Source organism: Salvelinus alpinus, chromosome 23 (assembly GCF_045679555.1).
Source record: "Salvelinus alpinus chromosome 23, SLU_Salpinus.1, whole genome shotgun sequence".
NCBI classification, from domain to species: Eukaryota; Metazoa; Chordata; class Actinopteri; order Salmoniformes; family Salmonidae; genus Salvelinus; species Salvelinus alpinus.
The window spans coordinates 38,641,985-38,651,994 of NC_092108.1; positions in this window are offsets into that span (position 1 = coordinate 38,641,985).

Consider the following 10,010-nt stretch of genomic DNA (forward strand, 5'->3'; position numbering starts at 1 on the left):
GCACAACAAGCTTAATACTAATAAATACATATACTTTTCTTTCTTCAAAAATGTATACAACATTGTGCGAATGAATCATAAAGTCAAAATGAAGTGGCAAGATAGGAAAGGCAAGTTGATCAAAACCAGACTTCCAATGAGTTTGATCACTCAATTTTCTCTCTCTTTGGTTATCCTCATGAAATTACATTTTGAGCAACAAATGAAGTTGGATTTATTCTTACATTATTTTTGGTAGAATGAATTGAAAAAATAATTGAAACAACTTACATAAATGTTTTTACATATATTTTGGGGGTACTTTGACACTTTATTAAGACAGTTCTGAAATGACAGAGGGGATACAGATAGGTGGGAGAAACAGATTGAAGGGTTGGAGCTGGAATTTAACCCCGGTCTTCGGTAGGGAGAGGGGTGACAAAACCGGGTGCGTTACAGGTAGTCAATTTCAATTCACCCCAGAATAATTTCTTACAGTTCGGCTATGCGGTTGAGTGGGTCAAATTCCAAGGAAATATACAATTTTACTGTCCCTCCTGTTTCCAATCTGTCTAAATAAATCATTGAAATAATTAAGGTGGAATTCCACAACAAATATTATCCATACTGTCTTATCATCAATCAATAATTAGTATAAAAACTATTTGCATTTATAAACCATTGATTGTATGCAGTAGCGATTTTAGCATGTAAATCTTGGGGCAAAAACAAAATGCATGCCAGCAAAGCCACAACACAACACTAAACAATACATTAATTGCACTATAACAGTGACAAACGGTGCGCAAAAACTGTTAGGGCCTACATAAAGCTATCCTAACAGCAGAGTCCCAACAGCAGTCCCAACAACTTACCGCTTCTACAACTGGCTTTCAGCGGAGCCTTGCCTGGCAGCGGAACATTTCATTTAGCCTCATTTGCTGCCTTTTAAAAAACCATATCTGATATGGCTGATTTTGCTTAAACAAATGTGGTTTCTACTGACAATTGAGATGTACAACCGATGGCATAAGGGGACGACAAGCAGATAGGAGGCAATCCGCAATTCGATTAAGACATTAATGAGCGAGCGACGACGAACGTAGTCAATATAACAATTTGTTCAGCACTTTTGAAATGTACAGCAGCAGAATTCAGAACATGGGCCATTCTTACACTATTCTCCCTGTACACCAAGTCAGAACCGTAGGATAAATAAAGGGGGCATATGAGCAGACAATGAAAGCTCTTACGATATTCAATGCTTACATTTCTCTAAAACAGGTTAAAGGCTACATGTGCACCACCAAGTTAGAACCGTAGACAAAATTAAATGTGAAAATAGTCAAAATTATTAGGGTGAGGCACATTGAACGCTGTTTGGGTCTCTGCGTGTCAAAAAAGATACACGTCATATAACACTATTTGACCCGTTAAATAAGCTTTTAATTTGACATGTCAAATAATATTCTATTATAGAATGTTGTGTGTTCTGAATTTGCACGTGCAAGCCAAGCGCCACCACTACTATCAGTAGCACTGTCAAAGCTGTACAAGAAAGTTGGCAAACAAGCACACACCGGGCCACGAACAATGTGTTAACAGTATCGCGTTGGTGAAAATAGACCAAATTATTAGGGTGAGGCACATGGGCTACTAACAGCTTACTACACAACATACACTTAGTATTACTTTCTTAGCTACAGTATACATATCTTCCTTGCATATGGCATAATTTATGCAGCAGCACACAAAACATTTTTGCACTCACCTTGTGAAGGTGGTGCAGCGGTCCTTTGTGGGCAAATTTTGTCATCAAACTTTGTCATCAAAGTTTGGCATTCTGTGGATTTATGGTGGGAACTCTGGAGAAAAAACACACAGCCACTATATTGAATAGCAGGCTGTCGTTAGTGGTTGCTTTGCAATGCTTGGGCTGAAATTTGGGATGTCTACCCTTACTAAGGACATTAACTTGACGATGACGTACTGTTCCTATGAGTGACAGAACACTGAGCCAATCACGGCGCAATGCTCCTATTTTCTGCTATCTCGCCCCACCACCACAGAAAGCACTGAGCTAAGCTGAAACATCTGCATTTTGGAGCTGCCTTACTCAAGAAAACAAAAAGAGACCATGTGTGTATGCAGCTTTATTAGCTGAATTATATATATTAAAACATTTAATTGTTTGCAAACTGATATGTGACATATATTAATGGCAAAATAACATGCAAAACAGGCAAGCCCCCCCAAAAAATATGTATATTTATATATATTTATGTATCTTTGTTTTTGCTAAAAATGTGGGGCTCAATACACTGATTGTATGACAGGCCATCAGTGATGGGTCGCTGATTGTATGAAAAACACCGTTTTTGGGGCCTCCGCAGTGCACGCTGACCAGGTCGCCAGGTGTACAGTGTTTCCTCCGACACATTGGTGCGGCTGGCTTCCGGGTTGGATGTGCATTTGGTCAAGAAGCAGTGCGGCTAGGTTGGGTTGTGTTTCGGAGGACGCATGGCTCTCGACCTTCGCCTCTCCCGAGTCTGTATGGGAGTTGCAGCGATGAGACAAGACTGTAACTACTACCAAATGGATACCACGAAATTGGGGGGGGGGAATAAAAATAAAGAAAAACACCGTTTTTGTTTTGATGCAGCCTTTTTAAACCCCAAAAAGTGATTTCACAACACTCTCTTAAAAACTCAAAAAATCAGGTTGAAGAACCACTTTGGGTGTTTCAGAGTACTTAATTTCTGTTTTAAAACACATTCTGTGTATTAAAACACTTCCACTTAAATTCAAACACCCTCCAAACACCAGATCTCAGTTGAGGTGCGATACTTTTCATGATTTCATTACACAATCATGGTGTTTTGAGACTTTCTATTTTTGAAGTGTGGTCAGAAAAATATTACCGCTCTGCCACAATCCAACCTCTTTTATCAATGATGATTTTACCGTGATCTTACCATTGTTAACTGAGAGCGCCTCATGAATAGACATCATTTCTCACGAGTCTAAGGTCTCTTATGTTACGAAGTCTTTCCAGGAGAGATTAGTCTTTATACAAGTGGAAAATGACACTATTAAAGATGAAATGGTCTGTGCCCTCACTCACACCCAAACACTAATTTCAACCATGGGTGGCTCAGTCTCACACCAACCAGGAAGTGAATTTTGTATTTTTATCAAATCTCTTCCCATTTTTGTGTTCCACCATCAGTATCCATCAGTATCCATGGGTATACTTGTGCAACATCCAGGGTTTGAATGGGACATTGTACTGCTGAACCCTCCCCATAGCATGGGCTCAATAACCGTCCATTTTCTGGGTCCCTGCCCTCACACAATCACACATCAGCTCCAATCTGTCCTTACGATGCTCCGCTGCACTCCAGGAATGGCCCACTCCACTCACACCTCAGTGGCTGCAGTAAAACCCTGCTATACAGTATAGTGAAACGCTGCTGTACAGGGGAAGGGTGGGGTCAGTACCCTCCTCACAGATACCTGGGGTACGTGCTCAGGTAAGACACGCACGCATGTACACAGAGACACACACACTCACACATACACACAACAGACACACACACACAACCAGTTCAGTCCTAAATAACCACTGAGAGCACAAACACAGAAAAGCACACCCACGGTCTAGCAGCTATTACCACTCTCTGAGATACCTATAGATATCTACACTCATTCACCCCCTCACAGAGTACCTGTCATTACATTGTCATTACCACCCTTGGTTAAAGGAAAACTCCACCCCAAAACTATATTTTGGTATTTGTTCCATTAGTCCATTGTTGATATACTCCCAACATGTTTTGCATGTCAGCAATCAAATTTTCAAGAATATAACTGTCAAAACACAGAAATACAGCTGGTATTATGCATTTTGCATCAGGTTTGCTGTGATGTGAATGACTGGATACAGAATAACGTTAGAGTAACATTATGGCAGCTATAGCTTACCAAGGTCAGTGTCTCCTCCTCTGTGTGTAGAAACCTGCCCATCTGTTTGGCCTTCTGGCTCTATTGTCCGAAAGGCTCGAATCAAAAGGGTCACGTTAGGAGGGACATCAATAAACCTTTGAATGAACGCAGAACAATAGAAGAGCCCATTGCTGGGCTATGGTCAGTACATCTGTGTCAAACATCATCTCCTGCTATGAGATAAATCTATTAGACGCCGTGAGAGAATGCTGAGGTGGACAACTGGGAGGATATGGAGGATTCTATGGTTCAGCTTTAAGGTTTTAGTTTGTGCCTTTCTCTTTGACTCTGAAAGGGAAGGGAGATATTTATAGAGATGTAGGATCTTAATTTGAGCCAGTTTGCTACAGCAGGAAAATAATCCCGCAGCAACAGGAAATGTGAATTATTATGTGGATTATAATTAATGGAATTTTTATTGTAGATGTTGATGCATTTTCGTTAGGGCAAATCAAGTCTGAAATTTCAAAGTGGAAATTACAAACTTTAGAAGCCTTTTAAAAACTAAAACACACTACAAGTTCGCATTTCTTGCCGTGTAGGAAAATTCTCAGCAACAAAAGAGTGATCAAATTGAGATACCACATCTGTAGGTCAAAATACAATGGGCTTCTTCTTTAGAAGAAAAGACGCAAGAAAAGAGGCAGCAGATCGGGCAGCCTTCTGAGAATCCGTAGGCTAGCGAGTAAACTCCCACTGCCATCCGTTCTTCTTGCTAACGCGCAATCATTGGAAAATAAGATTGATGACCTACGATTAAGATTATCCTACCAACGGGACATCAAAAACTGTAACATCTTATGTTTCACCAAGACGTGGCTGAATGACGATACCGACAATATAGAGCTGGCGGGATTTTCCATGCACCGGCAGAACAGAAACGCTACCTCTGGTAAGACGAGGGGTGGGGATATGTGTCTATTTGTCAATAACAGCTTGTGCGCAATGTATAATATTTAAAAAGTCTTGAGGTATTGCTCGCCTGACGTAGAGTACCTTATGATAAGCTGTAGACCACACTATCTACCAAGAGAGATCTCATCTATATTTTTCGTAGCCGTCTATTTACCATCACAGACCAATGCTGGCACTAAGACCGCTCTCAACCAACTCTATAAGGCCATAAGCAAAGAAGAAAATGCTCACCCAGAAGCGGCGCTCCTAGTGGCCGAAGACTTTAATGCAGGCAAACTTAAATCAGTTTTACCAAAGTTTTGCCAGCATGTCACATGTGCAACCAGGGGGAAAAAATCTTAGACCACCTTTACTCCACATGCAGAGATGCATACAAAGCTCTCCCCCGCCCTCCATTTGGCAATTCTGACCACAATTCTATCCTCCTGAGTCCTGCTTTCAAGCAAAAACTAAAGCAGGAAGTACCAGTGACTCGCTCAATACGGAAGTGGTCAGATGACGCGGATGCTACACTACAGGACTGTTTTGCTAGCACAGACTGGAATGTGTTCCAGGATTCATCCAGTGGCATTGAGGAGTATACCACCTCAGTCATCGTCTTCATCAATAAGTGCATCGACGACGTCGTCCACACAGTGACTGTACATGGATATCCCAACCAGAAGCCATGGATTACAGGCAACATCCGCATTGAGCTAATGGCTAGAGCTGCTGCTTTCAAGGAGCGGGAGACTAATCCGGACGCTTATAAGAAATCCTGCTATGCCTTCAGACAAAACATCAAACAAGCAAAGTGTCAATACAAGATTAAGATTGAATCCTACAACACTGGCTCTGACGCTCGTCGGATGTGGCAGGGCTTGAAAACTATTACGTAATACAAAGGGAAACCCAAACGCGAGGTGCCCAGTGACGCGAGCCTACCAGATGAGCTAAATTCCTTTTATGCTCGCTTCGAGGCAAGCAACACTGAAGCATGCATGAGAGCACCAGCTGTTCTGGATGATTGTGTGATAACGCTCTCAGTTTCCGATGTGAACAAAAGCTTTAAACAGGTCAACATTCACAAAGCCGTTGGGCCAGACGGATTACCAGGACTCAAAGCATGCGCGGACCAACTGTCAAGTGTCTTCACTGACATTTTCAACCTCTCCCTGACCGAGTCTGTAATACCTACATGTTTCAAGCAGACCACCATAGTCCTTGTGCCCAAGGAAGTGAAGGTAACCTGCCTAAATGATTACCGCCCCATGGCACTCACGTCAGTAGCCATGAAGTGCTTTGAAAGGCTGGTCATGGCTCACATCAACACCATCCTCCCGGACACCCTAGACCCACTCCAATTTGCATACCGCCCTAACAGATCCACAGATGACGCAATCTCAATCGCACTCCACACTGCACTTTCTCACCTGGAGAAAAGGAACACCTATGTGAGAATGCTGTTCATTGACTACAGCTCAGCGTTCAACACCATGGTGCCCACTAAGCTCATCACTAAGCTAAGGACTCTGGGACTAAACATCTCCCTCTGCAACTGGATCCCGGACTTCCTGACGGGCCACCCCTAGGTGGTAAGTGTAGGCAACAACACTGACAACACTGATCCTTAACACTGGGGCCCCTCAGGGGTGTGTACTTAGTCCCCTCCTGTATTCCCTGTTTACCCATGACTGCGTGGCCAAACACAACTCCAACACCATCATTAAGTTTGCTGATGACACAACAGTGGTAGGCCTGATCACCGACAACAATGAGACGGCCTATAGGGAGGAGGTCAGAGAACTGGCAGTGTAGTGCCAGGACAACAACCTCTCCCTCAATGTGAGCAAGACTAAGGAGCTGATCATGGACTACAGGAAAGATGGGCCGAACAGGCTCCCATTAACATCGACGGGGCTGTAGTGGAGCGGGTCGAGAGTTTCAAGTTCCTTGGTGTCCACATCACCAATAAACTATCATTGTCCGAACATACCAAGACAGTCGTGACGAGAGCACGACAAAACCTTTTCCCCCTCAGGAGACTGAAAAGATTTGGCATGGGTCCCCAGATCCTGAAAAGGTTCTACAGCTGCACCATCGAGAGCATCCTGACCGATTGCATCACCGCCTGGTATGGCAACTGCTCGGCATCTGACCGTAAGGCGCTACAGAGGGTAGTGCGAACGGCCCAGTACATCACTGGGGCCAAGCTTCCTGCCATCCAGGACATATTCAATAGGCGGTGTCAGAGGAAAGCCTATAAAATTGTCAGAGAGTCCAGTCACCGAAGTTATAGACTGTTTTCTCTGCTACCGCACGGCAAGCGGTAGCGGTGCGCCAAGTCTAGGCTCAAAAGGCTCCTCAACAGCTTCTACCCCCAAGCCATAAGACTGCTAAAAGGAAATACGGGCCGCCACCGGACAATTTACATTGACCCCCACATACTTTTGTATACTGCTGCTCCTAGCTGTTTATTATCTATGCATAGTCACTTCACCCCTACCTACATGTACAAATTACCTCAACTAACCTGTACCCCCGCAGCCTGACTCGGTACCGGTGCCCCCTGAATATAGCTTCGTTATTGTTATTCTTATTGTGTTACTTTTAATTATTACTTTTTATTTTAGTGTACTTAGTAAATATTTTCTTAGCTTTTCTTGAACTGCACTGTCGGTTAAGGGCTTGTAAGTAAGCATTTCAAAGTTAAGTCTACACTTGTTGTTTTCGGTGCATGTGACAAATAAAGTTTGATGTGATTTGATTTGATTAATCTCTCATATTGACTATGATGTACTGCATCAGTACATTTCTGTTTCTTTCTACCATGAATCTGGACAGGACTTTGGGAGTAGTTGGAATTTAAATATGGATGCAACTACTGTACGTTTTAGAGCCAGAATACCTTTTTCCCTGCCCGTGAGAGAGCAACTACTGATGGGAAAGTGAAATGTACTATACAATGTTATCTGAAGAGGATCCATTTCACGCTGCTCCACTCCAACTTGGTAAAAATCAAAGGACGAGGACAATAGACATTTGCACTCTCTTGAGGATGCATGAGGCACATTTTACAACAGTAAGGCTCCATTTCTGTTCACTCTCTTTTCCCTCTGTGTCCCTTCTCCTCTCTCACTCTCTTTCGGTGCTCTTGATCATAGAATAATGTAGCTTTTTCTATCCTCCCTCCTCTGCGAGAGTCATAGAAACGAAATAATAGAAATGTCAGACGAGATGTTCCGTCATCGCTGATATTCTCTCTCGGTCCGTGAAAGGCCACGCCTGATCAAACAGTTAGATGCCCTGTGGCCCGGAACATTCCCCCGTTGGAACATTCCCCCGTTGGAACATTCCCCCGTTACTTCTCTCTCTCTCTCAGTACCAGGTTCTCACAGCATTGGATTAGAGTGCCCCCTGCTGTTTCACTGAATAACCGCAACTCAGATACATTTGTAAGGAAACTACTAGGGAGGCATTTGCTGTGAATGGTGCATGCACACCACTAACTACACGCTTTCTAAAGAATGAAAACTTAAATCTTAAGATAGTTGGACCAATAGATAGGAAACATCACAACTACACAGGATTGTGCAAGAGATAAAGTCATGATAGTACATGTGGGTCAATTACATGTCTTTGTACTGCGACTCACCCAACTAGCCTACTGTATGTGACTACAGTGTGTCTAGCTACAGCCATGTGACCCCCTTTGTCAATGACCTTTCAGGTGTCGTGTTTTCTCCAGTGCTATGTTAGTCATTATCAGTGTATGAGACATGGCTAGGTTTCGGTGCTGCCATTAGTCATTCAGACAGAGGAGGGCGCTGTAAGACCTGTTTGGTCTCATTCACATTCCTACCATAGATGCTCCAGCATAGTGCAGCTGTATATGGTTTCCTGCTCAAACCATCAGACTTTATATTAAGTTGCTCTTATAACTATGTAGTAGTTATGTAATTAATTATAATGCATCTATTTTATGACAGGTGAAACATATATAAATAGCATTATCCTTTTTATGAATAACCCCAATATTAGTATGAATGTTTTGTATTTCTTTACAGTGATTCCAATCTCCTCAAGGCCACAAAACAGTAAAACATGCTGGACATGTTTGTAGTTATTCTTGGCCATGAAAAACTCCTGGCCCAGGTCACATTGTCAGGAAAAACTCCTGGCCCAACTTGCAATACTTTTTAATTAAACAAGACCTTTTGGCATAGGCTTTCTAAGCGCTCTTCTGTATTGTATTCCAGTACGTTTATGGCTTATACTAATAATATGGGTGGGTCTCTGTTGTACTGTTGCACTGTGAGAAGAGAGCTCCCTATGGGCAGATTAGCTGTGTATTAGATAGGTGGGTGTGGTAGGTTGGATAAGCCTGTTGTTGTTTTAAGTGACTTTATTCATTATGGCCCGTGTAACGAGCACATCCTGCTGTAAACATGGCCTCCAGCTGTAGGTGTGATGTCATTAACTGGCTGTTATGTCACCGATCCAGTTCGGGGTGCGTTCATAAATTCACTCTGGCTATCTGCTCCGATTTCAGAGTGTGCAGAGTGCAGAATAACTGAGGAATTTATGAACACTCAACACCCCTTGAATATGGAAGGTGTCAGTGAACCTCGGCGAAAAAGCGTAATTAAATTGTTGCCAGCAGCACAGTTACAGTCACCAACGCTCTGGATAACATGAAAACAGCCTAACCAGCTCTGCTAGGGCGAGTAAAATGGTCAGAGTGAGGTGTTCTGTCTGGAAGTAGCTAGCAAGTTAGCCAATGTTAGCCAGTTAGCTTGGGTGCTTGACTTCTGTTGTGAGATCAGAACGCTCGGATCAACCCACCTCCTCGGCCAGAGCGTCCAGTGTGCGCTCTGAACGTGTGGCAAGCGAAACACAATGCTCTGAATTTACAAACACACAAAGCGCACTCTGAGCGCACTCTGGCACTCCAGATGGAATTTACGAACACACAAAGCGCACTCTGAGCGCACTCTGGCACTCCAGATGGAATTTACGAACACACCCTTGGTTGCTTCGTCAGGGAATGCTGGAGACAGACACTAGTACAGTAGGGCCTGATGTATACATGGTATAGTGTGGCAGGGACTGGAGAAGTCTGCGACTTTGGT